A 16,289-nucleotide genomic window follows, 5' to 3' on the forward strand; every position below is an offset into this window, starting at 1 on the left:
ACCGAATTTATCTCTCTTTTATTTAAATTAATATTCAAGATCTCTGATTTGGTTACGTTAATTTTAAAATTGGAGATAGCGCCGTATTGTTGCAATACTCTGGTGAGGTTGGGGATAGATTTAACTGGGTTGGTTACGTAAAATAGTATATCGTCGGCAAAGGCCGATAGTTTATGTTCCTCCCCTTCCACTCTCACTCCGTTGATGTCCGAATCGTTGCGAATGGTGGCCAGCAACGGCTCTAAGGATAGAATAAAGAGGAGGGGGGATAATGGACATCCCTGCCTTGTCCCGTTTTTCATCACAAAAGATTCTGATAGAGAGCCATTGATTTTTATTTGTGCGGTAGGGTGGTGATATAGTGTTTTTATCCAGCTGGACATCCTGCTTCCTATTCCCATCACGGTGAGGGTTTCCATCATGAGCCCCCAGTCTACCCTGTCAAATGCTTTTTCGGCATCGACTGACAGGAGTAGACCTGGGGGCTCATTCTGCCTTATGGTCTGGAGTAAAAGGATTGCCCTTAGGCTGTTGTCTTTGCCCTCTCTGTTGGGGACAAAGCCTACCTGGTCGGGGTGCACCAATAAGTGCATAACCCCTTTCAGGCGGTCCGCCAGAATTTTTGCAAAGAGTTTAATATCTGTATTTAACAGAGAAATAGGTCTGTATCCCGAACAGAGAGAGCTATCCTTGCCTTCCTTTAATATTATTGCGACCACTGCCGCTGTAGCTCCCCTGCTAGTTTCAAATTCCGACCCCAGTCCGTTAAAATATTTACACAGCCTCGGTATCAGAATGTTACTAAATCTCTTGTAGTAGAAGGTGGAAAACCCGTCTGGCCCCGGACTCTTTCCACCCTTAGTGGAGTTTATGGCCCTTTTTATTTCTTCCTCAGTTATGGGGCGATCGATGGTAAGGCTTTCCATCTCCTCTAATCTAGGAAGTCCTGCATTATCAAGGAACGCACGTGTCTCAGTCTCCCTTTCCCCTTCCTGCCGTCTTGGGTGTTTTATAGTGTATAAGTCCTCATAATATTTTTTAAAAGTATCCGCAATATCGCTAGTTGCATAAACTAATTCCCCATTTTTACCCTTGACTTTCTCGATATAATTCCTGGCTTTCTTTTTTTGGGCCATTTTAGCTAAAAGTTTACTTGGTTTGTTTCCCCATATATATCTCTCTTTGGATATACAGTTTAGTTTAAACCTTGCTTCTTGTTCCATGATCTCTTTAAGTAAATCTCTTTTTAAAATTAGTTTATGGTAAGTCTCTTTAAGTCCCTGCGCTTTATGTTCGCGTTCTAAGGTCTATATCTCTTTCCTCAGGGTAATAGTATTTCTTTTTCTCTCGTTTTTTTTTTTTGCGTCCTCAGCGATTAAAATCCCTCTAATGTACGCTTTGTGCGTCTCCCAAAGGGTTGCGCTAGTAATACCCTCTGTATCATTCCTAAGGAAAAATTGTTTTAATTCTGCCTCCACCCTGCTTCCCCCACCTTCCTCATGGATCAGGCTGTCATCCAGGCGCCACATCGGCCGCTGACTCCTTTGTCTAGCTAAAATAATTTTCATAGAGACCGGAGCATGGTCTGATACAGTCATAATTCCAATTTCCGTCTCCATGATTGAGTCAATCAGCCTGTGGTCCGCTAGGATGTAGTCGATTCTAGAGTACGTCCCGTGGGGGGGGGGGAGAAAAACGTGTAGTTATGTTCTTTTGGATGGTTAATTCGCCAAACATCCACTAGTTGACATTCCTGGAGCTTATGTTTAATTCTCTGCAGATGCCCACTCTCTGTGTCCCTCCCGCGGGACGTACTATCATCAGTTGGGTTCAAAACAAAATTTAAATCACCCATCAGGATTATAAAACCCTCGGCAAAATTATTCAGTTTTCCCAGGATTTTGTTTAAATATTGAGTTGGACGTACGTTTGGGGCGTATATGTTAGCTAATGTGTACATAATATTATCGATTCTTAATTTAAGAAACAGGAATCTCCCTTCTGGATCCGACAACCTTGCCTCCAAGGTATACCCAAACCCTCTTATGAACCCAATCGCTACTCCCCTTGCGCGTTTCGAAATGGAGTCAGCGTAGAACCAAATAGGGTATGCCGAGGAGTAGAGCTTGATGTTTGTATCCAGAGTCAAGTGGGATTCCTGGATAAAGACTATATCCGCTCTAAGTTGTTCGATCTCTGCTAAGACCTTTAATCTTTTTCCTACTGAGTTTAGTCCCTTTACATTATAGGATAGAAATTTTACCTCTGTCATTTCTAATAACTAAATCACCTCCTTTGACACAAAGGACTTTACAGGTAGATCCTGGGAGCCATGATCCCCTTCCCGCCCCCCTTTCCCTCCCTCCCCCCCTTCCCATGTCCCCCCCCCCACCTAGGCCTATCCATCGCCTCTGAACCGTAGGGATCCTCGATCTCCCCTACCCGTCGGTTCTCATGGATGAGGTAGAGCCTCCAAACCATCCCTCCCTCCCATTTCCCCCCCCGAGGTATTCTTCTGGGGGTTGATCTTACATGGGTAGGGTACGGACCTGGCCTCCTTACTCCCCTTCTCAATCTCAGTCCCCCCCCTCCCTCCTTCCCCCCTTACCCCCCCTTCCCCCTTGATCATCCTAACTCAACCTTCGTTACACCGCTTGAGGAGGCGGTCTGTATCAAATGAACTATTCATCCCAACCTGGGATCTCCAACACCGGCATGTCCAATTTGCGACAAAACCCTACCAAGTCCTCAGGAAATATCAACTTTGCAGAAATCCCTTCTTTACGGCCGATCAGACATGCCGGGAAACCCCATTGATACTTAATATTAAGCTGGCGCATCTGTTCCGGGAGAGGTTTGAGAGATCTTCTCCTGGCCAGAGTCTCCCAAGCCAAGTCCGTGAAGATCTGAATTTCAGTCCCGTCATAGCGTAAGGGGGCCTTTCTCCTGAGTTTTGTCCAGATCTCATCTTTGTCTTCGAAATGTCTGAACCTCACAATAATGTCCCTAGGCCATCTACCTTCTCCCTCTCTCATCTTTCCTACACGATGTACACGTTCCATTTTGAGGGAGCCCTCCGTGCCGTTATCGAGGAGGGGGAGGAATAGGTCGTTAAGAATTTTTCTCAGGTCTTCCCCTTTCTCCTCCTTAATAGATCGCACCCTTAAATTTTGTCTTCTGTTACGGTTCTCTTGGTCCTCTAGTCGGTATTGTAACCACCTCTGGTTTTGTTTCGTCGTCTGATGTTGGATTTTTAGGTCCATTAATTCTAAATCCTGTTTTTCCATTTTTTTTTCCACTTCCTCCACCCGTTCCAACAAATGGAATAAATCCTTTCTTAATGCGCTAATTTCTTCTTTTATCGCTGTTTCCACTCTTCCTAACATCCCATCCAGTTCCCCCCTTGTGGGGATATGAGTGTCCAGTCTGGGGTCGTCCTTTTGACTAACCTCGTGTTCACTTTCTATTGAGGTGTCCGTGATTGGGGTGACTGCCCCCCCTACACCCTTTTTAGTTGTACTAGTTTTTTCAGTTTTTTTTGACAGGCCTGGGCTCTTGGAACTCCCCTCAGATGTCATGTAGTGCCTGATCGTACTGGTGGGGGGATTATCTTTGGGGTTTTTTGGGGCGGCCCCCCTCGTAGACTTATTCATATTGTATTTCTTTGTCCCTCTGATACGTTTCCCCAGTTTGAACAGCAGGTGGTCGCCTCCCCGCCCCCCCTTTTTTTTTTATTTTTTTTTTTTTTTTTTTAGGCGATGGTTTTATATTAATTTGGGAAGGGAGGATAATACCAAGCAGCTTTAACCTCACCTTCTGGGGGATACACTGACGCTTTAGAGGGCCACGGGGTCATCTCCCATTTCTCAAGCTATGGACAAGGGAGATCTTCCCACGCACATGCGTGCTTCAGTGGGGAAGTTTTACCCCCCACTGAACCAATATCATAAACCAGACAGTGCTCAGAACGTGGACACACAGTCAAATGGTGGGGGGTGGGGGACAAACAGCTGGAAAGATTAAATAAATAAGTAAATGAATGGCGCCAATATCTCCACCCGTGCTTCAGGTCCTACCCGTTGTGTTTTGACGGTATTTGGCACCAAGGGGGATATAATGTCTCTAGTCAGCCGGGGCCCTTACAGCCGCACCCCCTTGCTGATGTCCTCAATATTTATGGGATATTATTAATATACAAATTAACCGTCCGTGGATTTTTACTTCTTATGATGCATTCAGAGACAGACTGTGTAATGGTTATAAGTTGTATCTTAATGGGTTCTGGGCGGCTGAGCCTCACAAAGTGCCCAGAACAGTATTGTACAAGTTAGTTCAGACTAGTTCAAACTATTACCATAACCAATTGCTCTGGCTAAATTGCATGAATTGCATATAGGATGAGCCTTACATTGCAGTGGTATGCTTGATTATCTTACCACCTCATCCTGCTGTCAGGGCACAATCCCAAGTTGATCACAGAGATTTACCTCCCTAGTCCCATGTCATTTTAATAGGAGAAGGATAAGCAAAGGGTTGATATTACCTGGGAGGTGAATTTTCTTCTTTTTTTTTTTTTTTTTTTTTTCCTGTTACACAGCTGGATGTTAAAAGCAGCAAATATCACGGCAGGCAGAGGGTGTACCGGTCGGCTGCTTTGTGAATGGAGGCGCCCGTGCCTTCCTCTGCACTATACCGTGCCTACCTTCTCCTCGGGGGGGGGCTGTGGTTTAGGGGGAGGCTGGGTTCCTGGAGAGCGTCGTTCCTGGAGAGCGGCGTGGAGCAGCGTGTCGGGTGTCCGGCGTACTCAGCCCCTAACAGCTCCGCAGACTCCAGCTCTGCATCGTAGCTGCTGCTGCTGCCGAGACGCCGTCGGATCTCCCTCCTTCCGTCTTCTGCTCACAGCTCAGGCCCGTAGCATGGGGAAGCCCTCCCTCAGACGTGCGTGCTTCACGTGCACCACGTCATCCTCTCAAGCTTTTATCCTCTTCTAACTGAGCTTGAGGAAGCTCTCAGGAGAAGGTCGTCCAGGTATCCTACGATAGCGATCCCGCGCTGCCTCAGCAGGGCTAGAACCGGGGCGAGCACCTTGGTGAAGACCCGTGGTGCCGAGGCCAGGTCGAACGGGAGAGCCACAAATTGAAAGTGGTCCTCTCCAAGCACAAAGCGCAGAAATCTCTGGTGCTTTGTGCATATGGGAACATGTAGGTATGCGCCCATGATATCCAAGGACGCCATAAAGTCCCCCTAATGGAGCACTGCCACTACCGAGCGAATCGACTCCATCCTGAATTTTTGCACTTTGACAAAACAATTGAGGGCCTTGAGGTCCAGGATTGGACGGATCCCTTCCTTCTTGGGGACTACAAACAGATTGGAGTAAAACCCCTGAAACCGTTCCATCGAGGGAACCGGCACAATCACTTCCCTGACCAGTAGATCCTGGACAGCCCCTGACAGATCCTTCCGGCGATCCGGAGGAAGCTGGATCTGTTTGGTGGACAAGAGAGAAACTATCTTGTACCCCGAGGAAACCACCTCACAAACCCAGCTGTCGGAAAGTAGAGGCCTCCACCGAGCCGCGAATTCGCAAAGCCGGCCCCCCACCCGAGACATGGGTAAGCACTGATTGTAGTGCGAAACGTCAGCTGTATAACCCTGTCTTTGCTGTGATGTATGGTGTTTGATAACTTTTATCAATAAAAGGCAACCAAGAAGGTTTTTCCAGAGTGCGGCTGTCCAAACATTTATTTCTACAATTGAGACATGGGTGGGGGCAGACCTTCATGCGGAAGGAGGTTTGTCCGCAGGCTTGTTAGGCTTGCGGTACCAGGTGCGCTTCTGCCCTGCAGCGGGAGTCTTAGCACCTTGAAAACTTTTTCCTGCCGCACTGGACGGGCGAAAAAAACGCTTGGGGGTTGTAAATGAGGGCTCTTGCTTGCGGCGAGGCTCCTTGCCCTTCCCAGAGTGTGGGAGCAGTGTGCTCTTGCCACCTGTGGCATCCTTTATGATGTCATCCAAGGATGCCCCAAAAAGCTGTTCACCCTTAAAGGGTAAATCCACCAAAGCCTTCTTGGAGGACTGGTCCGATGACCAACACTTCAGCCACAAAAGGCGACGTAGTACCACCGCGTAGGCGGAGGCCCTGGAGAGCAAATGGAGCATATCCAGGGCCGACTCACAGACAAACTTCAGGCCCTGAACCAACTGTTCAGCCAGGTCTACACAGGTCTCAGAAGCATTCTGCGCCTCCAGCTCCTGTAACAAGACCTTTGCCCGTTCGGTAAGTGTCTGCGACACCAGAGCCCCAGCCAAAACCGGTCTCACTGCCGAACCCACTACTGTGAAAATAGAGCGGGCCACAGCCTCCGCTCTCCTTTCTGCGGGGTCCTTAAAGGCGGGAGCCCCTTCCACAGGCAACGTGGTGGCTTTACTCAGTCTGGACACAGGGGGTTCCACTGACGGAGGAGAGACCCACGTTTTTAAAAAGTCCTCCTCAAAGGGATAACGGGTCGCAAAGTATTTTGGAACAGCAAAAACTTTCTGTGGCTTATCCCATTCCTTGTACAACAAATTGTCCAGATATGGAACACAAGGAAACACTTTTGCGGTGCGGGGTGGCTTGCGGAACCCGAAAGGGACCGGCACATCCGATGCCTCCGCCAAATCCTCAAGTCTTTGAGTATCCCGCACCGCAGTGATAAGAGCTCCTAAAAATTCCTTGTCATGCGCTGACCCTGAAGCAGAGTCATCCTCACTGTCCGCGTGGGCTAAGCTTGCATCATCTGACATGACAGAACCAGAGTCAGACGCAATAGCAGGGCCTGATTCTGTGTCAGAGACATCCCCAGAAGCAGGCGCAGGGAGGGGGCGCTTTTTGTCGCTTCAATCCTGTCGAGAAACGCCTCAAGGACTGCCGTCATTGCCTCTACAGAGGTGGCAGGGGCACTAAGGGTTAACTCAGGCATGGTTGGGGTAGAAGCCTCTTCCACAAAGGGAGCATCTTCCACGTTGACCCACTGCCTATGCCTCCTTAGTACTGCAAGGCAGACACCCACCGGTCACCCTCCCGGCTATAAAACAGAGAGCAGGGGGCCCCCAGGGAACTCACCACCCATCCGGTTGTAGTGTTCGTTGAAGCGATGAGAAGTGCTTGCTGCGCGGCGCTGTTCCTCAGGAAGTGATTTGCGGGCTTTTGCTGCGCTATTTTTCAGGCACTAGAGGCCAAGACTTTTCCAAGATGGTCGCCGTATGCAGGAAAAAAACGCATGCGGGCCACAAGAAAATGGCCGCCGACCTATGTAAACTGCGTCCGTGGCAAAATGGCGGCCATACACGCGTTTAAACACAGTGACACAGCAGAGAGACAAAGCCCAGCACATACAGCAACTCCCCCAACAAAAAAACAACAGCACCTCACAGTACACAGTCCCCGGTAGTGACAGAAAACCCAGGAGGGCTCCCCCCCTTACAGCCGCCACCCAGCATCGGGAAGGAGGGAGGGAAGGGAGAGAGGAAAGCAGGGCGGACCCTCATTCGACCTCCCCATGGAAGCACCAGCCATACCACCTTCCAGGGCAAGGGGCCACTACTTACCCATCCTGCGACACCGGCTAGAGGCATTCCGGACAGAACCAACGTCCGCTAATTGGCATGGCTGTCGGCCAGACACACTGTGACAAAGCCATAGAGACTGGTCATATGTGTGCCCTGGATCATGTAGTTCCCCAGCCATCCATGGAGCAACGGGGCATGTCGTGGACGACCCAGAGCTGAGCTGAGGGCCAGGCACACACTCAATGGCCGAGCATGGGGGGACTACAATGATCGAGATCCAGCCTGTCACCCAGTCGGCAGTTGATGGTAGAATCTCAGGATTCAAAAATGCAGGAACAAAACAAATAAAAGCGAAAAAAAAAATTGCAATAAAAATCCATTGAGTACATTGACTGCAGAAGGCCATGTCTACTCCTGACGATAGGCAGAAAAAAACTGGAGCTGCTGGGTCAGAGAGTGGGTTATACTCGAGAGACCACGCCCCCTGGAAGGAGCTGTACTGAGGAAAGTGTTTTAACACTTAAAGTGCTGTTTTCTGCCTAGTCTCTCCTGGAAGGAAGGATATAATACCCTAAGGTCAAAGGCTGCTGTGTCCGTCCATGAATGGAAGAGAAAGATGTAACAGTAAATTATAGTTGCAAGCCAGCACTCAAGGTAAATTCATAAAAAAGCTCTCAAGAAATAACAATAAAAGCAGTCCAGCGCAACATAAATGTAAATATAAACGCCAATATATATTGTCCATGAGCAGAAAAAGAGTCCACAAGTGATTGTGAAAAGGCACAATGAAAATGACGGCATGCAATGTGGATCAAATGTGGCCAGAAATCCCTCCACCGCACACAGAGTGGCCTCTCACCTCACTGATTCGACCTATAATAGGTCACATGGCATGCAACTCATTCACAGTATAACTACTTAGAACATCCAATCGATCAGCTTCCCAAAGGTGTCGATTAAGGTCCTGAGCTTTGTCTCCAACATGCATATGAAACATAAATGAAGACAATCTAGTGCTCTCTGTATAAGTGTTTAATTGTAAGATAAAACAAAAGCAAAACTACTTACAAAGACGACAGACGCGAGTGCTTACAGACAAGCATAGGAAATAAAGAGATTTTTAATACAGCTTACCTGTAAAATCTTTTTCTTGGAGTACATCACGGGACACAGAGCGGCATTCATTACTATATGGGTTATATGGAGTACCTTCAGGTGTAGACACTGGCAATCTCAAACAGGAAATGCCCCTCCCTATATAACCCCCTCCCATAGGAGGAGTACCTCAGTTTTGTAGCAAGCAGTATGCCTCCCAAAATGGTCCTCAAAAAAGAGGGGTGGGAGCTCTGTGTCCCGTGATGTACTCCAAGAAAAAGATTTTACAGGTAAGCTGTATTAAAAATCTCTTTTTCTTTATCGTACATCACGGGACACAGAGCGGCATTCATTACTATATGGGATGTCCCAAAGCAATGCTTACAATGAGGGGAGGGAGAACATCTCCAAGACAAAAGGATTTAATTTAGAGATATACTCAAATCATAATAAATCCAACTTAGTTGAGAAAAATAATTTTAAATTTTAAATTTAACTCAAAAAAGAGGAGCCCCCGGAATCCGAGGGTCTCAAACTGCAGCCTGCAGCACTGCCTGCCCGAAGGCAGTATCAGTATTCCTTCTTACGTCCAACTTGTAGAATTTTGTAAACGTGTGGACAGAAGACCAGGTTGCCGCCTTGCAAACTTGAGCCATAGAGATCTGGTGGTGTGCTGCCCAGGAGGCGCCCATGGCTCTAGTAGAATGAGCCTTTAATGATACTGGAGGAGGCAACCCTTTCAAGCCGTAGGCCTGAGTGATTAATTGCTTAATCCACCTAGAAATGGTGGACTTTGCAGCTGCCTGCCCCTTCTTGGGCCCATCCGGTAGAATGAACAGCACATCTGTTTTCCGGATCTTCTTTGTAGCTTTAAGATAGGCCTTCATGGCCCTGACAATATCCAAGGTATGCAGCAACCCTTCCTTTCTGGAAGTAGGTTTAGGGAAGAAGGATGGTAATACCAAATCCTGGTTCAAATGAAAACTGGATATGACCTTCGGTAGGAAGGAAGGATGAGGGCGGAGAACGACCCTGTCCTTATGAAAAACAAGATATGGTTCCTTACAGGATAAGGCCGCTAGCTCCGAAACTCTTCTTGCGGAAACTATGGCAACCAAAAATACTAACTTCCTTGTCAGTAGAACCAAAGGAATTTCAGCCAACGGCTCAAACGGTTGTTTCTGTAAACTTGACAGAACAAGATTTAAATCCCACGGACAAAGCGGGGATTTAACTGGAGGTCTAATACGTAAGACCCCTTGAAGGAAGGTCTTAACCAGCGAGTGGGTGGCCAGCGGCCGCTGAAACCACACTGACAGAGCAGAAATCTGTCCTTTGATTGTGCTTAATGCCAATCCTTTATCCACTCCTAGCTGGAGAAAACGTAATACTCTATCGATGGTAAATTTGCGAGAAAGCCATCGCTTGGACTCACACCAGCCTACATAGGCCTTCCAGACCCTGTAATAAATCACCCTAGAGACCGGTTTCCTGGCTCTGATTAGGGTAGAGACTACTTTCTGAGACAGACCTCTACCCCTGAGAATCAGGGATTCAGCTTCCAGGCCGTCAAATTTAGATGCCGTAAGGCAGGGTGGAGGATCGGACCTTGCGATAGCAGGTCTGGCCGTAGAGGAAGAGTCCAAGGGTCTCCCACTACCATCTTTAGGATGAGTGAGTACCATGCCCTTCTGGGCCATGCTGGAGCTACCAGGATGACTGGTATGTGTTCCACCCGGATCCTGCGCAGCAGGCGGGGTAGTAACTGGAGCGGGGGAAACGCATAAAGAAGTTTGAACTGATGCCAAGGGCAAACCAACGCATCGGTTCCGCAGGCCATCGGATCCCTTGAGCGGGATATGAACCTGTCTAGTTTCTTGTTGAGTCTCGATGCCATGATATCCACGTCCGGCACTCCCCATCTTTGGCAGAGTGCTTGAAAGACTTGTGGATGCAGAGACCATTCCCCCGGCCATAGAGTCTGGCGGCTTAAGAAGTCCGCCTGAAAGTTGTCCACTCCTGGAATGAATATTGCCGATATGCAGGGCACATGCGCCTCTGCCCATAGGAGAATCAAGCTCACCTCTCTCTGAGCGGCTTGACTCCTGGTTCCCCCTTGGTGATTTATGTATGCCACGACCGTGGCATTGTCTGATTGAATTCTCACCGGGAACCCCTGCAATTTTGACGTCCAAGCCCTGAGGGCTAGTCGAGCAGCTCTGAGCTCCAAGATGTTGATGGGCAACTGCTTCTCTGGCTTTGCCCAAGTACCTTGGCGAGTGCAACCATCCAAAATTGCTCCCCAGCCCGTCAGGCTGGCGTCTGTGGTCACTATCTTCCAAGCCACTGGGCTGAAAGACTTCCCCTTCAGTAGATTCTGAGGGTCTAACCACCAACACAGACTTTGTCGGACTCTTGATAAGAGCGGCAACGGGATATCCAAGGCCTGTGGCCTTCTGCTCCATGCTGACAGGATGGCTGCCTGTAGGATGCGAGTGTGGCTCTGGGCGTATGGTACCGCCTCGAACGTGGCCACCATCTTGCCTAGTAACCTCATACATAGGCGAATAGTCGGTTCTTTCTTGCTTAGAACCAGTAGGATTAATTCCTTGATGGCTTTTACCTTCCTCAGAGGTAGGAACACTCCTTGTTGTTCTGTGTCTAATCTCATGCCGAGATATTCCAACTGCCCTCCCATAGCCTTGTGGGCTGGAAAGCTGACTTTTCTCAATTTAGGACCCAGCCGAACCTCTCGAGGTATTGGACCGTGAGGGCCACTGCTCGCTCCAAGCCGGGAGACGAGTGGTCTATGACTAGGAGGTCGTCCAGGTATGCTAGGATCGTGACCCCTTGGATCCTTAGCTTGGCTAGGATCGGAGCTAGGACCTTCGTGAACACCCGGGGGGCCGTAGCCAACCCGAAGGGAAGCGCCACGAATTGGAAGTGACGCAAAGCCACCATGAAGCGTAGATATCTTTGATGTGGCTGATAAATTGGAACATGAAGGTAGGCATCCTTTATGTCTATGGACGCCATGAAGTCGTCCTTCTGGAGTGTGGCAGCTGCTGACCGCACGGATTCCATCCGAAATGAGCGGATCTTTAGATATGCATTTACCATTTTTAGGTCCAAAATTGGCCTGACATCTCCATTGGATTTTGGGATGATGAATAGGTTGGAGTAGAAACCCAGCCCCTGTTCCAGGACTGGCCGGAATCCGAGGCGGATCGTTTGGAATCCTCGACTCCTGGAAATGAGGAGGAGGAAACCTTAGGAAATCTAATTTGTAGCCTGTGGCCACGGAAGACCGTACCCACTCGTCGGGAATGCTGGCTTCCCAAATCTCTGAAAAGAGTCGCAGCCTTCCCCCCACCTTCGTGGGTGGGGGCGCCCCTTCATAAGGTTGGCTTGGGGGCTGGTTTTGCTGGTTTGCGAAACCACTGCCTTTTGCCTCTAACAGCCTGTCCTTGTGATTTGCTGTTGAAGCCGAAGTTTGCTTTTGCAGGAGGCCGTCGATACTGCTTGGCATTAGAGGGCCCCTGCCCAGGGGAATACTGTCGTTTAAACGCAGGCCCCTGAACCTTCTTCTTAGTTGGCAAGAGAGTACTCTTGCCGTTTGAAATGGTCTGAATGTATTTATCTAGGTCTTCTCCGAAGAGTCGTCCTCCATGGAAGGGGAACCCTACCAGGAGCTTCTTGCATGGGGGCTCAGCCTCCCAGCCTTTTAACCATAAGAGTCTTCTCATATGGATAAGGGATAACGATAAACGTGACGCTTGCTGGATAGAATCCTTGATTGCGTCTACCGTAAAACATATGGCCTTAGGGACATCCGAAAATTCTTCTGCCTGCTGGGCAGGAATAAGTTTAAGCATCTGCTTAAATTGATCCGATAATGCTTGAGCGACCCCAATCGCAGCCACAGCTGGCTGTACTACTGCCCCTGCAGTAGTGAAGGAGTTCTTAAGTAGTGCTTCCAAGCGCTTATCAACTGGATCCTTGAACACCTGTATGTTTTCTACAGGGCATGTTAACGATTTGTTAACACATGAGATGGCTGCGTCCACTGCAGGAGTAGCCCATCTTTTGGAAAATTTTTCTTCCATAGGATATAGGACAGAGAACTTCTTAGGTGGTAAGAAGATCTTATCTGGCTTGTTCCAATCTTGGAACAAAACTCCCTCTAATAGAGGATGGATCGGAAACACAGCATTGCTTTGAGGCGCCCTCAGTGAGCCCAAAGCTGAAACCGTCGATACCTGGAGATCTGGTACTGGCAAGTTGAATGCCCTATGGACCAAGTCCGACAATCCTTGAATCCACCAGCTCTCCCTCAGGGAGACTGCCCCAGACTCCTCTGTATCCGGATCTTCGATCCCTGAACCTACTTGGTCCTTGTCCAAGAGGTCGTCCAATTCCCCTGAGGAAAGGACCTCCTCTTCTGAGGGTCCGCGCTCGGGCGACGGAGATCTATTCCGCTTACTGCCCCGCATAGCTGCGGCTATCATTTTACCCATGCTTTTCTGCATCTCTTTTAAAGAGGTGAGTAATACCTCCTCCGTGACCATCTTAGGGTTGGACTGACCCGCGTCAGCTCCAGCCCCAGATCCCGATGGCCCCAAGGCTCCCTGTGGGGAAAGCAGCGGCATAGCTTTGTCCGAGACCTCAGACTCTCTGGGGGAATCCCCACCTCTTGTACCCTTGTTTTTTGATGCCATGGTACAATACCGAGGTACACCTGCTACTTATTGGTACCTGGGACTTATAAATAGTTAAATGCCCAAACACCTGTTTGGGGGATAAAAAATGCTTCCTCTCCCCTAGATGACACTTTTTTTTTTTTTTTTTTTTTTTTTTTTTTTTTCAAAAAAAAATCTTTTTTTTTTTTTTTTCAAATCTAGGAAAGAAAAAACATTCTGTCCCCCTGAGTAGTATTGCAAGAAAAACTATGAGATGGAAAAGAAACAGCCTATTCCTAGGCTTGAAAACAGTCTTTCTGAAGACTGCAATATTCTTTCTGGCCACTGTGTGTCCTCGGCGCCCCGTGCTTGCCGTTCTGGTCTTTCCTCCTCAGTTCCAAAGTATTGAATGAGCTATATGGAACAAACAAGGAAGGGCCGCCCCTTCCTTAAGCCACTGACCCGCCTTTCCCCCCCAGCAATCTCAAACAGGAAATGCCCCTCCCGACAGGGGGGGGGTGGGGTTGGGAGGAAGGGACCTCTCTGCTCCAGCAAACTGCAGCCTGCAGCCATGAGGAGGTCAGCGTTTTGCCTGCTTTGCAGGCCGTGAGGAGGAAGACTGAATGGAGCATCGCCTGGAGGCTTGCAGGTAAGCACAGCTCTCTGACACACACATATACTTTTATATCACACAGGCCCCACTCAATGCTTTTCCAACACTACAAGGGAGGTCACATCTTATGGGGAATAATACATATAGAGCCATCCTATCTTTATGATATGTGACTAGTTTGCCAGATGCAGCGCATAACTTTAGGCATGTCCCCTGTGACCCCCCAGAAAAAACCTGCTAAGAACCAAGTTCCGCAAGTTTTCCCCTCACTTACCTGCTCCATGCCGCAGGACTTTGCCAAGCAAGAGGCCCAATCTTCCCCCATCTCGGTGGGGATGTCTAGACCTTCAGGCCCTGGGTTCCTATGAAGGATCCACTGTCCTGGGCCCATATAGCACTCTGGCAACAGAAACATTAGGCACCCAAAGGTTTCTAAGTTCTGGGCCCAGGGTCCAGCTCTCTAAAAAGAAAAGCATTATGGGCTATACCCCAAGGGTTTGGGGTCCGGTTACTGACCACTTTAGCGCTGAGGCTTTTTTGGACAGAACCGGTTAGCTCACCTAATCCCAAGGATGTGGAGGCAAGCTAAACCATGACTAACACCTAAGACACTGGCGGAAAAACTGAGGTACTCCTCCTATGGGAGGGGGTTATATAGGGAGGGGCATTTCCTGTTTGAGATTGCCAGTGTCTACACCTGAAGGTACTCCATATAACCCATATAGTAATGAATGCCGCTCTGTGTCCCGTGATGTACGATAAAGAAAATTGCAACAGCGATGGCTGTGGGTGACGTCTGTCGTCACTCCTCCCCTCGTACGCGGTACGTCCGTAGGCGGGACTTCATCAGCGCGAAGTAGGATGACACGTCTGAGTGCCGTCTTTTGTTTTATCTTACAATTAAACACTGCTTATACAGAGAGCACTAGATTGTCTTCATTTATGTTTCACATGCATGTTGGAGACAAAGCTCAGGACCTTGATCGACACCTTTGGTATGCTGATCGATTGGATGTTCTAAGTAGTTCTACTGTGAATGAGTTGCATGCCATGTGACCTATTATAGGTCGAATCAGTGAGGTGAGAGGCCACTCTGTGTGCGGTGGAGGGATTTCTGGCCACATTTGATCCACATTGCATGCCGTAATTTTCATTGTGCCTTTTCACAATCACTTGTGGACTGTTTCTCATGGACATTATATATTAGCGTTTATATTTACATTTAGGTTGCGCTGCACTGCTTTTATTGTTATAATGGCGCTTTTATCCTGACCTTGGCTACACTACTTAGTGACTCTCCTCCTTTGCCATGACTGGAACCTACTCAGATCTGCTAGTGATTCTGATAGTGTTTGTACAGTGAAATTTAAACGCTACACTTTTACCTCATGTACACTGCTGCGGGTAAACGGACATTTCGAAGTTGGGCATTTTTTTAAGCTGCCCCTGAACTCTCCTTTATGTTATCTTATCAGTACATGTACACAGGTTCATTTATAGGCAGTTGAGTTTAGAAGGATGTTCAAAGCTATACGAAATGCCAAATGCCCGTAACAGCTTGTAAATGCGGTAACTCGCGTTTCCTTTACAGGCGTTTTTAAATTGTTGCCTATTTGAAATTATATATATATATATATATATATATATATATATATATATATATATATATATATATATATATATATATATATATATATTTTTTAAGGCTTCCAAAAGCACAAAGGCAGCAAAACACAGATTAACACATTAAAACGCGACAAGATGGAAATTTTAAACATCTGTTCCCATCTGTCAAGTTAAACCATTCAGGAGAGGTTGTAAAAACATCCTGTGTACATGTACTGTAAGATTACTTTTCATAAAAAAAACAAAAGCACTCCTTAAAAGTGGATGTAAACCCAATTCATGAAATATGAGCTGGGCACATATCTGCAATATTTCATTATTTCTCTTCAAAGAGCCATGTCCTGTAGCTCTTTCCTGAACCATTCCTCTTATCAGCCTGATAACTCGTGACAAATTCTAGGACATCAGATAAAAGCAGCCTGAAATTTCTGTCAGGGGAGGTTGCTAAAATAGATTAGCAGGGAGCTGGCCCTGTTACAAAACACCTCTGAGAGAGTCTGCCTATGATGAGAGGGGGTGTGTGCCTTTCCTCCAATCAGCAATTTTAGCCATCTTGGCTGTATGCCCAGACATTGCACACTGTGTTAAACAGGAAGAGAAAATCTAACACAATCTCAACTTTCTAAACTGTATATAAATGTGAAGACAGACAGAAAGCAGATATACATGTAAAATCTATGTAGGGAGATTTGATTCATCCCTGTGTATCATCTGAGGCTGTT

The 16,289-nt window shown here is 47.8% G+C and overlaps 1 protein-coding gene across 4 annotated transcripts in view; it reads right to left on the reverse strand.

Annotated features, from left to right (window-relative positions):
• NF1 (neurofibromin 1) overlaps nucleotides 1-16,289 on the reverse strand; it is a 317,171-nt gene that overhangs the window by 117,271 nt on the left and 183,611 nt on the right. The window lies entirely within an intron of this gene.

Source organism: Rana temporaria, chromosome 2, assembly GCF_905171775.1.
Source record: "Rana temporaria chromosome 2, aRanTem1.1, whole genome shotgun sequence".
Taxonomy (NCBI): Eukaryota; Metazoa; Chordata; class Amphibia; order Anura; family Ranidae; genus Rana; species Rana temporaria.